Here is a 23,230-nt window from a genome sequence, read left to right on the forward strand (position 1 = left end):
GTAGAAGATAAGATTAGAGAGAGTCGCCTTAGATGGTTTGGTCACATAAAACGGCGGCCTTCTGTTGACCCGGTTAGGAGAGAAAAGGTATTAGATTTGACTTATGTTAAGAAAGGTAGGGCTAGACCTAAAAAGACTTGGTTGGAAAATATTAGGAATGACCTTTCTTTATTAGATTTAAATGAGAATTTGACTTTTAATATGACACAATAGAGAAAAATGATTCATGTAGCCGACCCCACATAGTGGGATAAAGGCTTGATGTTGTTGTTGTTATTGTTGTTTTGTGATCTTATGTGTTATAAGATGATGACTTGATAATAACATTTTGTGTTTTTCTTCTTTTCTTCTTGTGTGAGCACTAGAGAGAAGGGAGAGAGAGCTCGAGGTGAGAGCAAGCGCAATACCCACCAATCGTTGGAAGAGTCCGTGGCTCGTGGTTTAATCTATGTTATTTTCTTTTCTTCTCTTTCCCATCCCAACCGCCGGCTCCTACTTCCCTTGCCACCACCGGCCATTCTCTCCCACCCAAATCCTCCCTATCTCCACCACCTCAAGCTCCCACCGATAGCCCAAGCCTTTCCCCCTTCCTCTCACCTAACGCCATCTCCCCCATTCACCATTATCGCCAGCCTTCCCCTTGGCTCCACCTCAATTATGATGATTTCAATTATCATAATTCCCTTCCTAAATTAACTTCGAGTAGAAAAGAAAAAATTAATCTTATTTGAAATTTGAAATTCAAATTTCAAATACTTTACTTATTTGCAAATCCTAATTAGGAAAGTGCATAAAATAAAGCCTATTTGAAATTCAAATTAGATTGGATTTCTTATTGTCTTTCCTAATTCCTATGAGTTGTTTTGGAAACTCTTAAATCCCTCCCCACAAACCTCCTCCACCTCTTAATGCTGCCAGCTCTCTTACTGGGATTCTCTCTTGTGTTTTCCTCTTTAAGCCCTCACCCCATTTGAATTTGAAATCAAAATTTCAAATTTAATTCCCTCCAAATCCACTTAAATTTGAATTAATTCCAGATTTTCTAAAACTCTCTCCCACCCTCTAACCTAACCTAATTCCCTCTCAACCACGGATTTGTCTTCGACGATCAAGGACGAACGGATATTCTTAGGTCCCCGTTCTTTGAGATGTACTTTAGCAACGACGATACTATTGACGGATACATCAACCTCATCTTATACCAACTAATATTATCGATTGAAAAGCATTTTTAATCGAGTCAGCTAGATAATCATCGGTCACCCACCGCCTCCTCCACCACCGGCTACTTCTCCATCAACAAAGCTCTTCGGCGTCATCTTCCTAGTGATAATATCCTTACTCGTACGGTTCATCTTTTTCAGCTAAACCCTAAGAGTGATTAAGTGAGATGGTACTCCAGGTGAACCTCTTGTTATTAAATGGTGGATTATGTTATGTGCATGTATCATTTACTATAGTCTTTAAATTTTAATTGGATTGTTTGATTAATTTCAAAAGTGTTTCTTTGACTAAGCAAGTTGAATACTTGGAATTCCTAATTTCTCTTTATTTGCAAGCAATAATTTTTTTATTAGCAAGTTTTAATCAATTATCTCTTTTTAATTTCTCAAGTAACTCATAGTAGTTTCATATCAAATTGTGGGGTAGAGAAAGAGAGTTTAAAAGCTGTTGGATCTCCCAAAAATGAAGGAGATAAAAGGTAAAAGAGGTGGTAGACCAAGCATCCAAAAGAATAGTAAATAGCTGATGGCCACATCAATTGCCACCAAAGGCCATCCTAGATAACTTATCAATACAAACAAAGGGTGTGGAGGAAAGCATATTTGGGCATTATCAACACTACCATTAAGACATTCCCAGACTAAAGCAAGCAGATAAAGCTGCCAAACCCTTTAGAGGAGATCTTTGACCAATCTGTTTGGCTCGCCCCCGCACGCGCGCGGGCTAAGTCCTTCCCTGCAACTATGCGTCAAAGTCTCTTTTCATCATTCTGTCCACAATAGAAAGTCATTCCTTCCTCAATATTTTACCCCATTACTCTTTCTCTCTCTACAGCTGAAGCATTGCATGGTTCGAGTACAAGTTGGATTGAAGACTTGAAATTGAAACAGCTTGTAATAAATAAAATGAAAGCTGACAAGGTGTTGTACCATAATGGATGCTTAAGGATGGAAGTGGAGAGAGGAGCTGAATATACACAATCTCATGTGCTGATCCGATGCAAATATACATCAGCAACTAACCAAAACGGGAATGTTAATAGGAACTTTAGAGAGAAGGTACCAACCCTGCGCATTATGAAACATTCAGAACCCAAAAGGACTGACAAAATTTCAGAAAAAAGAAGAACGAGAGACCAATAACAGGCATAGGGGCCAGATGATAGCAAAATCTTTTTTTTGGGACATTTAGGCCATTTAAGGCAAACTCACACACACAACGCATACACAAAAACTCGAACCCAAGACCTCTTAATTGGAAGGATAAGCTCTCAACCAACAAGCCAAGGTGAGCTGTGTAGATGATAGCAAAATCCATCAAGGCAAGTAGAGAAGCTTTCTACTGATAGCCAAGCATGAATCAACATATTATGTGTATTTCCACTAATCTTGAAAATTACCATATGATTAGGACTTTTTAATTGGATTTCATTGTGGAGATGAGGCTACTACTATCCCCTCCATCTGTAAATGAAAAATAATATCCCCCATCAGGGTTGAATTTCTAAGGAAATTAATAATAGGTAACGTCACTTGGGTTACTTGGATTGGAGAAAGGGCACCTGAATTTTTTTGGTAGTAAGCAGAGTAAGCCTGAATCAGTAAACAATATTTCTTTTTCGCTAATTCGTCCAAAAGAAGCTCAACCAAAAGGATCGTGAACCAAAAAGGAAAGAAGAAGGCTCAGATGATGACAATGAATCTATGACATAGAACAATTAGAGAAACTTCGCTATGCTTGACTTCCCATTGTATTGTCAACTGTGGTTGCCTGAGAAACTCCAGGCCATCTAGGAAACATAGTCAATATTCAGTCTGAGTTCTAAATCATCATCATCGTCATCTCAGTTTTTTACTCAAAGAAGAAATAATCACAACACACTACAAGTTATATTTGTGGTACAATTTTTTGCAGCTTCCATATATTCAGGCCTTCTAACTTTTATTGCATGATGAAAATGGGGCTATTGATAGGATTTCCATAAAATAAAATAAAAAAAGCAAAAATATTAAACCCTGTCAATGCAATTTCATTTTTCCTTTTCATGGCAATAGATTGTGATATGTATCAGCATACATAAAAATTACAATCGAGAAAAACAATTGAACTTATAAAGTAATTAATAAGAAGATTGTGCATCATTTAGTTTACAAGCAAGAAACTGACCACTTTTTCAATTACATATATAGATAGATAGAAACATAGAGAGAGAGTGTGTATTATTTACAAAAAATGCATTAGGGATCATCTGATACTGCATAAAGCATAGAGCTTGATAACAATTACAAACTACTTCCCTTTGATATGAATTGAATTTATAGAATACCTTCATATAAATTGCAACCAAAATATTAGGACCCAACAACAGTTCCTTGTTACCAGCAAAACCATTAATCCTTCTTCTCAAATATAAAACTCTCCAGGGCATCAACTCACACACACACACACAAAAACTAATTGCCTTTAAGGCAACATAAAGATAGCACCCAGGCGCCCCTGTCACTGTCAACAAATATAATTAGGCATCTTCTGACATTGCATTAAACATACAAAACTTCAGAACAATCACAAACTACTTCCCCTTGAAAACAAGTGCATTTATAGAATACATTCATAGGAATTATAAAGAAAACAAGAAGATCAACAGTTCCTTGTTACCAACAAAAATAAGAATCACAATCAGGTCAAGTGAAAGCCCCTATATCTCTCTTAATCTCACTATAAATTTAAAATATATGGTAATTTAACCTCTCTATACCTGTTTCTCTCCCTCCCATCTCTAAATGCTGTCATTTTTTTCCCTTATACAACTCCAACCAATATAAGAGAAAGAGAGAGGATATGTAATAACTTCAACCAAGTAGCAGACGTTATAAGCAGACCTAATAGTACCTGATCCATGATGTTTTAACTTTTTCATTTCTCACTGTTTTAACTGATCTACTCTCCCAAAGCTATCCTGCTTTAAGGTTAGCATAGACTAAGAAATACCCTTTCTCATGAGCTCATTAGTGTAAGGAGTCTAAAAAAGAAATATACAATGCAAAGATTTTATCTTTAATGATTTATATAATAGATTAAATATTAAGGAGGTGAAAGATAGAAGTATAAGTTAACCAAACAAAGAGATAGTAGTAATAAGAATTTAGTTAAAGTGAAGTGCATTAAAGATGACGACCAAAAAGTGGTTTTATTAGAAGAGTGATAGGAAATGGATGCGATTTCAGCAAAACCAAAGAACGACACAAGAAATTTAGGAAAAAGAACACAAGAACATTCTTTTTTTTTAATTGAAAAAAACTAAGAAGAAAAACATAAGATACAATTGGATCTTCAATTGGAGAGAAATATCCAACTCTCTCAAATCCCTAGCCATCGGCTAAAATTGACTCAACCTAAGAAAAAATAATTCCAGCAAAATCAAGTATAATCTGAAATCAACTCATAGTTAGCCTTAAATAGGCTCCGCTAATTCCCTCACAAAACAGCCCCCTTTCCAGAAATAATTCTCATTCAGATTTGAATTCAAATTAAATATCTTTAACTAATTAATTCCCTCCCAATTATAATTAAACATTTACTAAATAATTATTCATTGATTCCTCCTCACATAATGAATATCAACTCCCCGTGGCTTTTCCTAAATAATTACCTCTCATATATGAATTCAAATTAGATATCTTTTCATAATTAATTTCATCTCAATTGTAATTAAAATTTCCTAAACAATTCCCCCTATCTTCTTGCCGCTGACCACCCTAGTGGAGCCCACCAGCTCAATTTCCGCCCATCAAGGATATTCAACAAAGATGGATAAAATATGTTGCTAAACTTTTCAATGAACATTGTGAGAATAAAATTGATTTTAATAACCTTAGCATCCTAAATGAAAATAAAGATTTTTGTTTTTATCAACATAATAGTAAAACTAAAGTAAGAGAGGTTTAAAATAAAGGGAAATTTACATACATACCACTTTATAACATCCTATTTACATATCTAACACCCAAAATTTTAATATTACATGCATACCACCCTATATTATTTTAATATCAAATATATCACTTATATTTCTTTCCTACCACTCATATATTTCATTTCTACCACTCATATTTGATATGAAAATAAACTATGGGTGGTATATATGTAATATTAAAGTTTTAGGTGTTAAATATGTAAATAGAATAGTATTAGGTGGTATGTATGTAAATCTCCCTAAAATAAAATGAAGTGTCAAAAACTGTTGGACCTTATGATATTCCGATAAAGGTGTAGAAATGCTTAAGAGATGGAGGAATTTCTTGACATGCTAAATATTTTAATATTATTTTGAAGACTAAAATGATGAGAACATCCACCAGAGATTTTGACATAGACGACTACGATTCATAGTCTCTATTTATGATGTTTTAGTGCATTTCTTTTATTTATTTTTTAGTTTTCCGCTTGTGGGTACGTGAGGGATTTGTGACATGTTGTAGCCTGAGGGTATTTGTGTCTTTTACATTTTGTGCTTTGAGACCTATATATGAAGGCCTAGTCATTGTATTATTTTCTAATGATGATTATGAATGATAATTCCACTTTCTTGCTTGATCTCTTTGTGAGTTCTTGAGAGGAGAAACCCTAGGCGAGGGTGAGATCAATACCCGTCAACCTTGGTGGATTCTAAGGTTCGCGGTTCTTCGATTTCTTCGTTCTTTTAAATTTTTACACAAATCCCACTCAACCACCCATCGACCTCCTCTTCCTGTAGCCCCATCCTATCCCTAAACCGAGATCCCATTTCCCACGCAGCCGACCTCACTTGGCCGCCCCACCCGCCGGCCACCACCCTTCCAGCCGCTAGTCTCCAAAGCCCCATCCGCCCCTCTCCACAAAGCCAAACCGCCGGCTCTCCCCTGGCTCCCCAATTTTGAATTTCAAATTTTAAATTGCCTTTGATTACCTTCCTAAAATGCACCCTTGCTAATTAGGTAAGGATATTTATTTGAATTCAATAAACTTTTGAATTTCAAATACCTTCCTATTAGTAAAATCCCAATTAGGAAGCTATCCTAATTTTAATCAAATCTGAAATTGAAAATCAATTTTGATTTCAATCCAATTAATTCCCTTGGGCCCACATACATTTAATCTAGATATTCTCCCTCCATCCTCCTATGGCCGGTCCCTTCCCCTTGCTTTTCTCTCTCCAATTAAACCACAATCTCGTTTAATATTCCCTCAATCCCCTCCTAAAACCGCCGGCTCCCGCATAAGTTTAATTTGAATATTGTGAATTCAAATTAAGCTTCTTCCCCCCATTAGAAAAATCTAAAATTCAATTCAGAATTTTCTAAATTAATTCTCCCCCACTCTACCAATCCGAATCACCCCACTTCACCTTGCCCAAGCCGCCCCTCTCCTACACCCACCAACCCTCACCTTCCACTTGTTTTCTCTTGGCCGTCCCTCCCCTTAGCGGCTCCTCCAAAGTATATCACCAAGGTACTCCCATGTTCATGCATGGCCGATCCGGATGTTGATCACAAATTCGTTTACAATTCTTAAAAGAAAATCGACATCATTCAATCACCTCTCTGATCCCGGATTTGGATCCGAAGGCACCGTCGAGGAATACATGGATCACATTCTCTTTACTTTAGTGGACGTCATCGACGAGCAACAACCTACAAGACAGAGGAAGATCACCGAACGACCACCTGTCTCTCCGACTATGGCTAACTCTCCATTGATCAAAACCGTCGGCATCCTCTGTCTCTCAGTGGCATCACTTGGCTTGCTAACCTTCATCCTCCGCTAACCCCACTTCCAAAGAGCAATCGAAAGGGAAACTCTAAGGTGAAAGTTTTAATTGTTAAGTAACGGACTATCGTTAATCGCATATTTGTTTTATTATTTTATTGTCATTATTTCATATCGCTTTAGGGTTTATGGTTAAGTGACGGATTATCCAACAACCTAACGTGTAACCGCATGCTTGAAACAAGTCAATAACCACAAAAACTAAAGTCTTAACTTAGTGAAACATTAATCCTATAATTTCACTGCGAAAACAAGTTTCTGATTAAATCTTGCAATTCCATTGTTTCTTTCACATCATAAAAAGATTGCAAATGAGTGGAGAAATCATGTGCAGAAAATGGCTAAATTCTAAATTATCACCATCGTAGCCCTCAAATCTTTCACTCATAGAAGATATAATCACAGTAACTATATGTTTTTGGTGTACCGCTAATCTTAAAAATACTATCTGACTAGGGCTTTTTAATTGTATTTCAAAGCAGAGATGAGGCAATTGATAGGCTTTCTATCTGTAAATTGAAAACTTCATCCTCCATCCATGCAATTTAAATTTCCCTTTCATATAGACAGATTGTGAGAAATTTGTCCAACAAGCAAAAGAAATAGAATTGAAACATCTCTTAAATTTATATATAAAATGTATATATATATATATATATAATCGAAACCTGCTTCAGAAGAGAACGAGAGAGAGTAAAATATGGCTATTGAATTCAAACACTAATAAATAAATAATCAGCTTTCTAAAAGCCCTCCAGACTGAAGCATAAATAGGATTAATCATAACATCGGTTGCTTGAGAATTTTCAAGCCATCCTTGATGTTCACCATTGCAAAAAGAACATACGGAAACTTGGGTTGCAGAAGATCAGTCACTAGTTGGCAATCACCAGCTCGGTTCTACCAACAGATATCTCGATAATTAAATTATTGAGAAAAATATAAGTAACAGACAAGTTTTGACTTTTGAAAATAACTACCAGCCATCGATTGTAAAAATATGCCTCATTATTAGGATATTGCTCATGTACATATATATATGTATATATACACACACACATAGAGAGAGAGAGGGGGGGAGGTATGGATTCATATCCTCTTGAATTACCAAGGTTGTTACATGGTGCTTTTCTTTGGAGGACATTTAGGCCAATTAGAGAAAACTCACACACACATTATATACGCAAGACAACTCCAAAACTCCATGATAAAAAGGAAAAAAAAGCTTTCACGCTATCCTCACAGTTCAAGCCCTACAACAACAAAAAACTTCATCCCACTACATGGGGTCAACTACATGAATCCTACTTCTCCATTGTCTTCTATTAAAAGCCAAATCCTCATTTATATCTAATAAAAAAGTGATCATTTTAATTCTAACCAAATCTTTTTAGGCCTAATATAGACCGGAACTAATACATATACTCTCTTAACAGGGTCATCGGAATGACAATGTTTTATGGGACCAAACCATTTAAGACAACTCTCTATTTGTACCTGCCATTGGAGGTGCTGCAACATTTTCACATATATGCTCGTTACACATTCTGTCTCTAAATGTAAGGTCACTAATCCACCAGAGCATCCTCATCTCGGCAACACTTAATTTAATTGTATGCTTTAAATTTAATGGCTAACATTTTGGGTTATAAGGCATTGCAGGCCTCACCACAATCGTATAAAAGTATCTATTAAGTTTGAGGAATACGCTTCAATGTCTAGAAAGAACATACAAGACTAAAGAAAAAAATATATGGGCTTAACGTTGATCCTTTATGTAATCCAGCTGAAATAAAAAATGCTTGATCAAACAACCTTGTGTTTAAGCACAAATTAAAACTCTTGTATGCATATCTTTAATGACTTAAATATAAGCATTTACAAACTATTAACTTTTCTAGAACTCTCAAAAGCACTTCTCTTGAAAGTTTATCATATGTTTACTCTAAATAAAAAAAATATCATATGCAGCTCCCATTTACTCTATCCATGCTTCTCCATCAAACCTCTCAACAAATATACATCTTCAATAGTGGAACTACCCATCATTACTTCAAGCAAATTTTGAGAAACCTTAAAATCAAATTATAAACTACGCTATATTACTCTCTCCTAAATTTTTTGTATCAAAAAGCTGCTTTAAGAAGAAGTAAGAAAGCCGTCCCAAATGAAACCTTTGTAAGATTTAACCATATTTTATTAAAGTGCAACTGCCGCAATTCCAAGGCTTGGAGAATTGCCAGCCAGCAGGAATACAGACCACAACTGGGATTCAGTCACCGACAAAGTGTTTTTTCTTTTTCTTTTTTTTTTTTTTTGGGACTTTTGTGCCAGCCAACAAATCAAAATAAGCTGCATGAGAACTAAGACTTCAAAAAAGTTGACAACAAGCTTAAACTCTGATCAGCTAAAGCCATAAAAACCTAAAATCGTGACACATCTGCCCAAGTTGCCCATTAAAGCTTATGTATATGGCATTACAGCAAGGGAGAGGGAAAAAGATTTGATAAACAAACTAGAATATCACCCAAAAATCTTTTACCTTTACGCAGCACCTTCAAAGCCAGAATGCAGCTCCAAAGCCAGAAAGATTCGGGACATTTTTTATGAAAAAGAACAATGTGGCATTCTAATGAGAGAGAGAGAGAGAGGAGGTTGGAGAAAGCGAGAGAGAGAGAGAGAGAGAGAGAGAGAGAGAGAGAGAGAGAGAGAGAGAGAAAGGCGGTTGAGATAGAACAAGAGAGAGAGAGACATGGAGCGAGGGGGTAAATTAGAGAGAGAGAGAGATGCCAGCAACTCGATATTGTAGGGTGAATCCATTAATTAAGCTAAAGACCTTGAAATATTGCATAATTACTATATGCTGTAGCATTCACTGACAGCAGAAACAAAAAAATAGATTAGCCCCATTAAATAGAAAATCCTAACAATTTTACTAACTCTCTCATCTCCACACCATGGTAAAGAATTTGTAAGTATATCTCAGTGACTCTCTTATTAAATAACACTTAATCAGTTAAAGAAACGAGTTCCAGAACTTAGAAACATTTGAGTGCAGCAGTTTAAAATGGTCCCCGTCAAAGAATTATTTTGATTCTTTTAAAAAAATTGAGGCCAAAATGATCATTTAATAAAATTGAAGAACATTTTTGCCCATCATAAAATGTCATTAAGAGAGAGAGAGAGAGAGAGAGAGAGAGAGAGAGAGAGAGAGAGAGAGAGAGAGTTATTGCCAACAAATTAATTAGCAATCTTCTGACACTGCATTGAACAATGAACTTGAGAACTATCACAAACAACCTCCCTCTGATATAAATTGAATTTATAGAATACCTTCATAGAAATTGCAATGAAAACATTAGGATCCAACAACAGTTCCTTGTTACCAACAAAAATATGAACAAAATCCGGCAATGTAAAAGACACTTCATTTCTCTTAATCTCTACCTCAATGTCAAATATATGGTAATTTGTCCTCCTCTTAATTCTCTCCCTCTAATCTCTAAATGCTGCCTTACTTTTCCCCCTATACAACGCCATTCAAAATTAGAGAAAGAGAGAAGATATGCATTCAATACAACTGAGTAGCTGACTTCATAAGCAGATCAAATAGTACAAGATCCATAACGTATTAACTTTTCTATCTCACTGTTTTCACTGCTCTGCTTTCCCAAGTCAATCCCTTTTTAAGGTCATCATAGGCTAAAAAGATACCTTTTCTCAAAGGAACTAAATCCACGTAACATATGAAACATTCACCAATACATAGAAAGTGAAACTGACATGCATAGATATATAAAGTGTAGTAAAATTATCATCGACATCAAAACCTGATTGCCTTGAAGACAACATAAAGATAGCACCCCAACGCCCTTGTCACTGTAAACAAATGCAATAGGCATCCTCTGAGAGAGAGCATGTTACTGTCTACAAAAGCATTAGGCATCTTCTGACATTGCATTAAACATATAAGCAGACCTAATAGTACATGATCCATGATGTTTTAACTTTTCTATTTCTCACTGCTTTAACTGCTCTGCTCTTCCAAAACTATCCTGCTTTAAGGTAAGCATAGACTAAGACATACCCTTTCTCAGGAGGTCATTAGTGTAAGGAGCCTTGAAAGCAATATATGACGCAAAGATTTTATTTTTACTGATTTATATAAAATATTAGATATCAAATATTTGTCTGTATATATATAACCGAAAGATGCTTCAGAAGAGAAAGAGAGTACAATATGGCTAGTGAATTCCAACACTAATAAATAAAAAATCAGCTTTCTAGAAGCCTTCCAAACTGAAGCATAAATAGGGATAATCATAACATCGGTTGCTTGAGAATTTTCAAGCCATCCTTGATGTTCGACATTGCAAAAGTAACATAAGGAAACCTGGGTTCCAGAAGATCAGTCATGGCAATCACCAGCTCAGTTCTACCAAAGATATCTCGATGATTACATTATTGAGAAAAATACAAGTAAAAAGCAAGTTTTGCCAGCCTTGCAGGCCTCATCAATTTTGTTTAAATGGCTAACATTATGCTTCATAAGGCATTGCAGGCCTCACCATAATCTTATAAAAGTATATATCCCATAAGTTTGAGGAATGCGCTTCCATCACAAAACAAAATTGATGCATTCCGCAACTTCAACCATCCAACTTCAATTACACTAATGATATACCACTCTAAATCAATATCGTCTTGAACAATAGACCCAAAATATCTAAAACATGCACTCTTTTTAATGACTTGACCACCCAATGACACAATCCCACCACTAGATCTATTAATATTAAAATTAAACTTCATGTATTCAATTTTAGATCTACTCAAACGAAAAACTTTAAACACTTAGGCTAACCTCCATAATTCAAATATTTCATCAACTCTCTCACTAATCCGATCAATAATAAGAATATCAACAGCAAGAAGCATACAGGAAGTTACATCCCCTTACAGAAGTCTAGAAAGAACATCCATGACTAAAGAAAAAAAGATATGTGCTTAACATTAATCCTTTATATAATCCAACTAAAATAGAAAAAATACTTGATCAAACCACCTTGTGTTTAAACACAAACTAAAACTCCTGTATACATATCCTTAATGACTTAAATATAAGAATTACTAACTTTTTTCTTTTCTAGAACTCTCCACAACACTTCTCTTGACAGTTTATCATATGCTTACTCTAAATAAATAAATATCTCCCTTTTACTCTATCTATGCTTCTCCATCAAACCTCTCAACAAAAATATATGTTCAATAGAGGACCTACCCACCAAGAATTCAAGACAATTTTGAGAAACATTAAAATCAAATTATAAATTATGCTATATTACTCCTTCCCATAATTTTTGTGCTAGAAAGCTGCTTAAAAAAACAGTAAGAAAGCCGTTCCAAACAAAGCCTTAGCAAACTTTAACCAAAATTTATAAAAGTGCAGCTTCCGCAACTCCAAGGCTTGGAGAATTGCCAGCTAGCAGGAATACATGCCACAAAAGGGATTCCAGTCACCAACAAAGTTTTTTTTTTTTTGGACTTTTGAGCCAGCCAACAAATCAAGGTAAGCTGCATGATAACAAGATTGATTTGCTAAAACTTAGGAAAAGCTGAAAGCAAACTTCCACTCTGATAGATCAGCTATAACCATAAAAACCTAAAATCATGACATCTACAGCTTATGTCTATGACATTAAAGCAAGGGTGAGGGAAGCATATTTGATAAACAAACTAGAATATCACCGAAAAATCTTTCACCTTTACGTGGCACCTTTAATACCAGAAAGCTTCGGGACATTCTTGATCAAAAAGAACAATGTGGCATTCTAATGATAGAGAGCCGAACTTTTTTCTAATGATAGAGAGAGAAAGAGAAAGAGAGGTAGGCTGGAAAGACAGAGAAAAAGGCGGAGAGTGGGAGAGAACAAGAGAGAGACGATGGAGCGACAGGGTGAATTAGAGAGAGAGAAATGCTAGCAACTTGTTATTTTAGGGTGAATCCATTAAGAAAGCTAAAGACCTTGTAATGTTGCGTATTTATTATATGCTGTAACATTCATTGATAGCAGAAACTAAAAAATAGATTAGCACTACTAAATAGAAAATCCTAACAATTTTACTTGCTCTCTTATCTCCGCACCATGGTAGCTTTATTGTTATCCTAAGGAATTTGTAAGTATATCTCAGTGATTCTCTTATTAAATAGCACTAAACCAGTTAAAGATACGGGTTTCACAACTTAGAAACATTTGAGTGCAGTAATTTAAAATGGTCCTGGCCATGGACCTATTTTGATTCTCCTAAAATAAGTTAAGACCAAAATGATCTTTTAATAAAATTGAAGAACATTATGGCCCATCATAAAAATTCAGGTAACCATTTTGATGTTTATATATTAAAAAAGTGTAATTATCCTAGAGGAAATCACCACAGCCTCTATAATGAAAATACAGCAATAATGTGACTGCAAGCATCTTGCAAACAAATGCCTCCAGGTCCTCCTGCTGAAAAGAATATGACGCAAAGTTAGAACAAGCATGCAAACAATTAAATATAAGCAGGTTCTTGAAGTAGCAGCAATAATGGTAAAAGGACCAATACTACAACAACAACATCAAGCCTTTATCCCACTACGTGGGGTCGGCTACATGAATCCTTTTTCTCCATTGTGTCCTATTAAAAGTCAAATTCTCGTTTAAATCTAATAAAGAAAGGTCATTCCTAATATTTTCTAACCAAGTCTTTTTAGGTCTACCCCTACCTTTCTTAACATAAGTCAAATCTAATACCTCTACTCTCCTAACCGGGTCATCGGAAGGCCGCCGTTTTATGTGACCAAACCATCTAAGGCGACTCTCTCTAATCTTATCTTCTACTGGAGCTACTCCAACCTTTTCACGTATATGCTCATTTCGTATCCTACCTCTTAAGAATAAAAAAATGTATTAGTTTATAAAAGTTTACTGAAGTTCAAATTCTGGTGGTATGCTTAAAGCTTTTTGAACAAGGAAACAACCATCGTATTCCAAATTAACTTTTCACATTTAAACATTTGTTTACAATTACATGAATCCTAAGTATACATTCCTGTAATAATTTTTGTTATGTGCACGTTTCATTACATGTTCTTTGAGATTAGCATTTTACATGCCCAGCCTTTGATCCATCTTAATTTAAAACAGCTAAGAACCATTTTTCAATCTCTTAGAAATTATTTCGTTGAACAGTTTCCTTTCTGAACTTTCTGCTAATTGGTCAGTCCGATCCAATTTCAATCGAAACAAAATCAGATTGTGTCAGGTTATTTTGATTCGGGCTATATTTCTCCATCAAACCTCTTAATAAATGTATGGCTTCCATAGTCGACCTACCCGGCATGAATACAAATTAATTTTGAGAAACATTAGTATCACGCCGCAACCTATGCTCCATAACTCGCTCCCAAAGTTTTAAACTTTATCATGAGAAAAAGAGAAAAAGATTTCAAGCTGTCCTCCCTGCTCAAGCCCAAATTAAAAAAATGGAAGCATCTGTTACTTGCGGAATATAAAGTCATTATTGATGCCTCACCAATCTCAATTAAAGAGATGCTAACTCAACCATGGAAGATTCAAAGAGGCAAATGCATCATGGCAAGAAAACTTTATAAAACAAATAAGCACTGGCAATTAAAAATTAATAACAGCCACAACAACAATCATGGTGCAAAAATCAATGAGGCGTGCTTTTTCCACAACAATATCATATGTTGATGTTAATCCATTATAAATATACATCTACAACTACTCAAAACAGGAATTTCATTGGAACTTCAAAAAGAATAATGCATCCTATCCTTTACATTATGAAACATCCAAAACCCAAAAGAACTGATAATAATAATAATAATAATAATGACTAAATTTCAAAAGTAAAGAAGAATGGGAGACCAAGACTAGGGATAGGAGTCAATGGCAGCAAAATCCATTAAATAAGGCAAGTAGAGAAGCTTTCTACAAATAGCTACGTATGACTCCCCATTTTAATACCGGTTGTCATTGTCTCAAAAGCTGTAGGACATCCAAAGATTCCAGATCACAGATAAGAAACATAGTGATATCCATGTGTGGATGGTGAGTACTCAGGTAAATCATCATCATCATGCTATGTATGGAACTCATAAAGAGGAGAAAGAACCTAAGATAATAGCATTGAGAATTGATGTATCAACAAAAAATTATCTTGATCGAGCACGAATCTCGAGATAATTTCGTATTGAAAACTTTCAAAATAAAATTCAGGGCCATCTGAACTTCAATTTCAACAAATTTATAGTCGAACTGAACGTCTCGAAAAGACGAACCCAAAGACTCTAAATACGACCCAATCCAACCTAGAATGGGTCCAAATCAAAAGACCCGAAGCACATTCGGAAGGTTCAAACCATAAATTGAATGACCAAACGATTCACAAATGTAACATGCTTATAGTCAAATCGCGCGGCTCGACAAGCATAATCCAACAAGCTCAAGATCGCCAAATTATGATATCATTAAGATATGCAAATACTCAATAAATGGTTTGTGAACAAAGGAGTCGATATCGACCGTCCATTCAAAACATGTCAAAACTAATTATTCCAACTCCCACCATGTAATGCACTCAATATAATGTATATTGGCAACATCAAGCAAAGGAATTACCCCTAAGGAAGGGCCTCATTTTTAATCAACTGCAAAAACTAGTAGATTTATTTAAACTGGGCAAGGCAACGTGATTTTTCCTCTTTTTAGGATTTTCTATGTAAAAATTTTGGTATCTTTGGCGAATGTTATAACTCTTACTATTTTATTTGCATGTGTGCAGGGTTTTTATATAAATCTAAGATGCTAAACTTTATATATCTCTACCACCACGAATATTCCAGGACGCAACAAGAATAATGCTTCCAAAACAATCTCATCCATTAATCTACAATAAATATGGATCTGCAACTACTCAGAACGTGAATTCCATTGGAATTTTAAAGAGAATAATGCTTCCTACCCTGCACATTATAAAACATCAATAACCCAAAAGAATTGACTAAATTCCAAAAGTAAAGAAGAAGAATGAGAGACAAAGAATACGGATAGGGGTCAGATGACAGCAGAATCCATTATATAAGGCAAGTAGAAAGCTTTATACTGACAGCTATGTATAAATCCCCATAGTAATGCCAGCTGTTGTTGCCTCATAAGCTGAAGGACATCCAAAGATTACAGATCATAAAAAATAGCAAGCATATGGATATCCATGCGTCGTTAGTGGCTAATCCCTAGGACTGTCTGGATAAAGGATTTAACAGGATTTATGCCATTTTTAGCAGGATTTTTGCCAAATCCTGTGAACAAGATTTGAGCGCCCGCTAAATCTCACGGAGGGATAAATCCTCCGTCTCCCTTATTGGCCGTAAATCCGGGATTTAATAAATCCCGAAATTTCTCGGATTTAGGATTTGGCTGAAGAAGAGCGCGAAAGGGAGAATGATAGTTTCATTAACAGAGAGAAAGCTCCTCGTAGTTGCTTCCAATTAAAATGTCAAGACGTCAGATCCAACAAGAAGGGAACGTTGACGAGCGAAGTCGAACAACAATGAAGGAGCCGAAGAAGCGACTCATGCAAAAACTAGACAAGATGTAAAGCAAACCCTAGACGCCTATGCGAAGAAATTAATCTAATTAGTCTAATTGAACTTAATTAATATAATTTAAAATGTGAACGGCGGACTGTCATGACTTGGGATTCAAGATAAAGGAAAGTTGTCGAAGAAGGCAAAGAAGTCATTTCTTTTCCATAACTCTCCGGGGCATTTCTCTTGAAACTTTATCATAAGCTTTATGTAAACCAATAAATATCATACTTTATCTGTACTTCTCCATAAAAAATCTAATATCTATATAATGAAAAAAATGCTCGACAAGGTAACATGGTTACTGCACCGTGTTTTTTTTTTTTTTTGGACATTTAGGCCATTTAAGACTCATACACACAACGCATACACAAAGACTCGAACCCAAGACCTCTTAGTTGGAAGCATAAGTTCTCAACCAACATGCCAAGATGAGCTGTGTGCACCGTGTTATATGAGAGAGAGAGAGTGATATGACAACTAGATTCCAATGAAATAATAATAAATTAATAAAAAGAAGCCTTCTAAAGGTCCTTTCATCTCAAGCTTAAATAGGTAAAATCATAACATCGGTTGCCTGAGAATTTTCAGGCCATCCTTGATGCTCGCCATTACAAAATGAGTATAAGAAACTTGATTTCCAAAAGATCAGTCACTTGTTGGCAATCACCAGTAGAATTCTTCCAAGAGAAATCTCGAGGAATACATTACTGAGGAAAACAAAAGACAACTATAATTATCAGCCATTAATTGTAAAAATATGTCTCACCATCCTTATATTTCTCCTCATTGTCCATACAAATCCAATATTTTTTCAAGTTAAGAGAAATTTGAATGCAAGTAGGATATATATATATATATATATATATATATATATATATATGCATCAATGCAGGTTTGCATCTATGTGCATGTGTGTGTGTCTATATATATGTATACAGAGGGAGAGAGAGAGAGAAAAAGAGGTGAAATGGATTAAAATCCTTCTGAATTACCAATGTTGTAGCACAGAGCTTCAATAAAAAGATATCCAAAGACAACTCCTTAACTTTATCGAAGTCACCAAATTCGACCCAATACGAGCTCGAATGGGTCCAAATCAAAGATCCGAAGCACATTTGGAAGGTTCAAACCATAAATTGAATGACCAAACAATTCCCAAATGTTACATGCTTATAGTGAAATCGAGCGGCTCGATGAGAAGACTCCAATGAGCCCAAGATCATCAAACTATGATATCACTAAGATACTCAAATACTCGATAAACGGTCCATGATAAAGGATGTATATATCAGGTCATCTTTAATGCCTCATCATTCTCAATCAAAGGTATGTTAGGAAATACTTGAAGATTTCAAGTAACCCTAACAAGAGAGGTGAAAACAGCAAATCCTTTCACCAATTTAATGGGAAATCAGCAAACGATAATGTTTTTTGAAGAAACCAAAGCTAACGGAAGAAACAAAACAAGATACATTTGATCCTCAATTTAAGAGGAGGATCGTTCTCTGTCAATCCCTAGACGAATCTAGGGCCCAAGACACCAAGAACAAGAACTCGAAAATTAGCCACAGAATAATTCATAACACTAACCCTAATTCCTCCCTCATACTTAATTCATACAATTAATCATTAAAGCCAAAAAACAGATTAGTACTTGCCGCCCTCTCCTTTGGCCCCAAACATTTGAATTTGAATCTCTATTGGACCCCACCTCCGCTCTCTCTTGCCACCACCCCTTCTTTTGTAAACCTGAACCGACCCATTAAAAGGGGCTGATTGGAGCAGTCCAAAAAAATATGACAACTAAACCATGGAAGATTTGAATAGTCAATGCTTCACGGCATCAACACTAAATAAAATTGATAAGCACTCGCAATCAATATTTAATAACAGCCACAACAAAAGAACTTAGTGTAACAACTCAACGACTCAGGCTTCTTCCACCAATATCATATGCTGAGATCAGCTATTAATATACATCAACAACTACTCATAACTGGAATGTCATTGGACTTTCAGAGAGAATAATGCATCATGCCGTGTGCATTATAGAACATCCAGAATTCAAAAGAACTGACAAAATTCCAAAAGTAAAGAAGAAGAATGAATAATAGGGATAGGGGTCAGATGACAAGAAAATTTCATCAAATAAGGCAAGTAGAGAAGCTTTCTACATATAGAAATGTATGCATCCCCATTTTAATGGCAGCTGTCATTGCCTAATAAGTTGTAGGACTTTATATCCCATATATAAAGTGATCTGAGAGATAGTAACACAGATAAAGGGAGAAATTTGAATTATTTAATGTTGTTGAAATTTCTCAAAAATATTTTTATTAAATTGATGAAGTGAGGATTACCAAACCAAAATTAGCCTCCTTGAATTTTTCACAAAATCTTTGGGAAGCTTTTGGCTCTGCTAGGGTTTCTCTTCCACTGCTTTTGTGCTGCTGACGCTTCCCCATCAGGGAGGGCGCCTCCCTCCACTGATGGCCTTTTTCACACAAGAGTTCCCTCCCCTCCCCAACTCCTCTATTCTTGGCCCTTCCCCTGTTAGTTTATCTTATGCCGACAACGTTACGGCTCCTGCTTCCAAGCCGAATGACTTCCCGGTTTCTTTCTTCTCCCTGGGGCAAAAGCTTTCCTTCACGTCTAATGACCTCTTTGAAGGCACAACTTTCTAGAATACCTCTTTAATCGGTTACTCTCTTGGCCCTCGTCCCTACTATGAGAGGCTTCTAAAAGCCATGCAAAATCTCTGGAACCTCAAAAGATCTCTGAGCTTGCTCTCCCTAGCTGATGGTTTCTTTCTCCTAAAGTTTTCTACCTCGAAAGACCTAGAGATGGTCTAGTCCGGAAGACCATGGTTCCTATTGGGGAAGCCTTTCATTCTCCAGCGTTGGTCCCCGAAGTTCAAGCCGAAAAGAGATGATTCAGCTTCTATACCAATATGGATCAAAATTGTGGATCTCCCCTTAGCTCTCTAGATTCCGACTGGCATTTCGAGAATCGTGAGCTTCATTGGCATACCGCTCTCCGTGGATTCTCTTACGGCTAAACGCATAAGATTTATTTTTGCTAGGGTATGTGTTCAAATCACTAAAGATTCTACCCTTCCCTATGAAATTTTGTTGGAAATTTATGGTGATGATATGGTATTGAAAGTAATCTATTACTGGAAGCCTACCCGATGTGAAGGTTGTGGCTCCCTGATACATCCCTACTCTCTTTGTCGCACCAATCCTAACCCGCAACCCATTCTTCCACCTTAACCCTCCAATACCAGAGGAAGAAGCTCTTCTAGGCTTCAGACATCTCGACCACATAGATCCACATCCAAATAGCCTTCTCCTACCTTTAGAAACCAAGCCATTATTCAATCTCCTTCCTCTATTTTTCCTTCTTCCACTCGTCAACCGGGTCCAGATTTGCTTCAGGTTGTTCCTTCAACTGCTCCTTTTCGCCCTCCTTCTCACCCTGTTAAACCTTCTATTCTTCCTAACCTCAATTCTCCCACAGAGGAAACCTCTTCCGCTAATCAACCTACTTCATATTGCACCCTACTAACCTCCAAATTTCCTTTAATTAATAGGTTTACCTCTTTGCAAACTGAAGAACCTAATAATCATAACCCACTAGATAATCAATCATATAATGAGACTATTCCTTCTCTAAATTAGAAGAAGATCCACCTAATTTAGGAAATTTGGAAAATTCCCCATCCACCTCCAAACCTTTTGTTACCAAAGAAAAATCTCCCAGCAAGTCAAGCCTTTGAAGGGTAAATCAGCCAAGAAGGCCAAAGCCACTAGGACCTAATGTCCTTATCATCTTTTGCCAGTTGGAATGTAAGGGGTTTTACCCTGACAAAGTGCGGCTATCATTTCTCATGATCTTAAGCTTTTATGCATCCTAGAAGCTAAAATCTCTCCAAATCCTGAAGAGGACCCTTGGTTTTTAAATTCTCATATGCTTTTTGAGAATGAATGTAGCTACAACAATTTCAGTGATTCTATCCTTGGTAGAATCTGGTGATAATGGGACTCTTCTTTCTTTTTCTTCTCCCAGTTACTTACTACTCCACAACTTATTCGTGGCATTCTCTCTGCGGGCTCTTTTCCTCCCATATACCTTTTTGTTATATATGCTGCCAATAGCGTGGATGAGTGCAGAAGCCTTTGGAATCAATTGTTATATTTAATTCCTGCTCAGGATCAACCTTGGATTATTTTTGGTGATTTTAATTATTATAGATATGAATCAAAAAAGCTGGTGGTTCTAAATTATCTGAATGTAGACTGGGAGAGCTAAATAATATGGTTGTTAATTGTGGTGTGCAAGATCTTTCTTTGGTTGGCCATTTTTACACTTGGTACAATCAAAGGGTGGACAACCCTATACACATCAAGCTTGATAGAGTTTTGGTTAACTCTGCTTTATTGGATTGCTTACCTTCTGCTTATTACAAGATTGAACCTCCCTCTGGCTCTGACCATTCACCTTTAATTTTTATACCTTATCATGCCAAACCTATTTCCTCTAGTTTATGTTCAAGAATTATTGTGTCAACATGCAAGGATTCTGGATGATGTTTTTTGACCAATATTAGGACTTTCGATAGTCCGACTTCTTCATTTTACCATAGTTTGCATTGTCTCAAAAGGACTTTGAAAAATAGAAATTGGACATCCTCTAACTTTCTATCTAGTTCTATTTTAGAATTAAAGACCAAGCAACATAAATGCCTTTTGGACATCCAATCTCAACTATTAAATGAGGAGCTTAACCATGCCTTGAAGAGCATAAATCAAAATCTTGCATCTTTGCAATCATCTTGGACCTCTTGGATATCTCAAAGAGCTAAAGCTTTATGGATAACTCATGGTGAAGAGAATCTTGGTTTTCTCTATGCCAAACTTAGAAATTAGAATAATAAGAATATCATTAAGGAGATTACTACCAACGAGGGCCACTTTACTTCTATACTAATATATCAAATGCTATTGTTAATCACTTTAAAGTTCATTAGAACCCTCCTCACTTTTCTCCTGATCTGCCCTTACAAATTCCTTCGGGTATGAAGGTTTCTCCTCACCTTTATAGAATGTTGGTGCCTCATATCTCTTTTGTAGAGGTTAAAAAATGCAGTTTTTGAAGGCATCGAGTCTTCTTCTCTTGGACCCGATGGATTCACCTATGTGATTTATAAAAAATCTTGGCATATTATTGGGTTACAAGTGTTTAAAGTTGTCAACAATTTCTTCTCTAATGGTTCTCTTCCTAAAGGGGTAAAAGCCACTGCAATTACATTGATTCATAAATGCTCTCATGCTTCTAACATCAATGATTTTAGGCCTATATTCCTTTGCAATGTTTTGTATAAAATAGTGGCCAAAATTATTGCAAACCAGCTTAAAATTACTCTTCCTTTTATTATTCATGATAGCCAAACGGGTTTTATCTCCAATAGATATTCTACATATAATATTATTCTGGCCTCAGAGATCCTTAGAGAATTTAAGGGTTCTCATAAGAGATTTTGTGCTAAACTTGATCTTAAAAAGGCTTTTGACTCTGTATCTAAAGAGTTTTTTATTGTTAGACTACTTCAGAAAGGTTTTCCTGAAGTTTTTATTTCTTGGATTAAATGGTGTATTTCTGACGTGTACTTCTCTGTTTGTTTGAATGGCTCTCTTAATGGGTTTTTCAATTCCACGTCTGGTCTTCGGCAAGGTTTCCCCCTTTCTCCCCTGTTGTTTTGTATTATTATGGATGGGCTTTTTTGTATTCTACACAACACATCTAATACATTTTATTTTAAGGTTTTTAAATGTAAGGACAACTACATTAGCCACTTGATGTACGCTGATGATCTCCTTATTTTTGGGGTTTCCTCTCGGGAAAATGTTGTTGGCTTTGAATAGGTGTTTGCAACATTTTGGTTCAATCTTCGAGCTTCACGTCAATGCTTCTAAAAGATCCATTATTTTTTCCAACAATGTTCAAGATGTTCAAGTTATTTGTGATGAGCTTGGGATCTACCAAGTTAGCAACTCCTTAATCTACTTGGGACTTCTGATCTCTTCAAAGAGGCTTAATATTTCTCACTACCAACCACTACTGAGTAAAGTTTCTACTTTACTTGCTTGTTGGAAAACTAAGTTTCTTTCTTTTACAGGTAGGGTCTAGTTTCTAAAATTCGCTATTGCCAATACCATCGCTTATTGGATCAGAGGATCCATTATACCCAAAGTTTGTTGTGCTACCATTAATAAACTTTGCTCTAGATTCTTATTCCATAGCAACTTAAATGAGAAGAAATTGCAAAATGTTTAGGAAGACTTGGTATTCCTTCATTGATGCTCTTTATCATGGTGTTAATTGCTCTATCATTTGTAGATTTTATAAGTTTCAATTCTTTTTAAGCACCTGGTATAAAGCTAAATTTGACTTACCTTGGAAATCTCCTCCTCCTCATGCCTCCAAATTTTAGAAAAGAATTTGTGCTACTGCTTTAAAGATTAAAGATTGTATCTCTTT

General features: G+C 35.8%; 1 long non-coding RNA gene across 1 annotated transcript; it reads right to left on the minus strand.

Moving 5' to 3' along the window:
• Window positions 1-3,321: 3,321 nt before the first annotated feature.
• On the minus strand, window positions 3,322-16,855 carry LOC114578988. Its single transcript, XR_003699876.1, has 2 exons — window positions 16,208-16,855; window positions 3,322-3,726 (listed from the first exon to the last, which is right to left on the minus strand). It is a non-coding gene; the product is annotated as an uncharacterized LOC114578988 (long non-coding RNA).
• Between the last annotated feature and the right edge of the window lie 6,375 nt (window positions 16,856-23,230).

Source organism: Dendrobium catenatum, unplaced genomic scaffold (assembly GCF_001605985.2).
Source record: "Dendrobium catenatum unplaced genomic scaffold, ASM160598v2 original_scaffold_244749, whole genome shotgun sequence".
Classification (NCBI taxonomy): Eukaryota; Viridiplantae; Streptophyta; class Magnoliopsida; order Asparagales; family Orchidaceae; genus Dendrobium; species Dendrobium catenatum.